The following is an 824-nucleotide window of genomic DNA, read 5'->3' on the forward strand; positions in this document are numbered from 1 at the left end:
TCCATGGGAGATCCACCCATTTTGGAAGAGAATGAAGAGAGAACGACTTGGTGAGGCTTCCAACCGAGAGGTTTTCCTCCCTACCCACACACCATTGTTGAAGTTAAAAGAGATTTGGTGGTTCACTTTAGAAATTCCAAGGTAAGGAAAGTAGAAACTATTATTTTGTTTGAAAATGCATGTCTTTGAACCGATTATAATGTGAGATTTTGCTTATTGTATCAAGGATCTACAAAGATTCAAAGAACCCGATGTATGCATGTAGGTGGATCTTGGAATGTATGGTGATTTTGAGCTAAACAAGCAATGGGTAAGTATTTTAGTCTTGAAATCACAAGTAACAAGGAAAATGAGATGTATATTGATTGCCTATGTTTGTGGCAGCAATGGTGACTATGGATGTGAGGAAATTGTGAACTATATGTGTGGAACTCAAGCTAAAACCGAAAGGTAAGCATGCAATGTGATTGCATGGTGTTGTGTTGGCATTAGTTATTTGGTAGTATATGGATTGTATGTTAAATGATTGTGACTAAAGGTTAATAAAAACTATGAGATTAGGTTACAGAATTATTGATTGATGTGCTGCCATGCATGTGAATAAATTAAGTGTATTGAGTTTATATGGTTGATAGGAAGTGTATAAGTAGAGAAGGTGTGCTGTGGTGGTGTGTCGGAGGAGGTAACGGGTAACCGGCGAGTGGAATTAGCTAGATATGCACCCAAATCAATAGCGATGTAGTGTCCTGCTATTGTGAGGTGAGTAGGAGGTGCCGATTTCAAAATCTCCGTGTTATATATATTGATTTACGTTAGTAAGCATT

Source organism: Theobroma umbraticum, unplaced genomic scaffold, assembly GCF_002168275.2.
Source record: "Theobroma umbraticum cultivar Fairchild unplaced genomic scaffold, ASM216827v3 scaffold_56.0, whole genome shotgun sequence".
Lineage (NCBI taxonomy): Eukaryota > Viridiplantae > Streptophyta > Magnoliopsida > Malvales > Malvaceae > Theobroma > Theobroma umbraticum.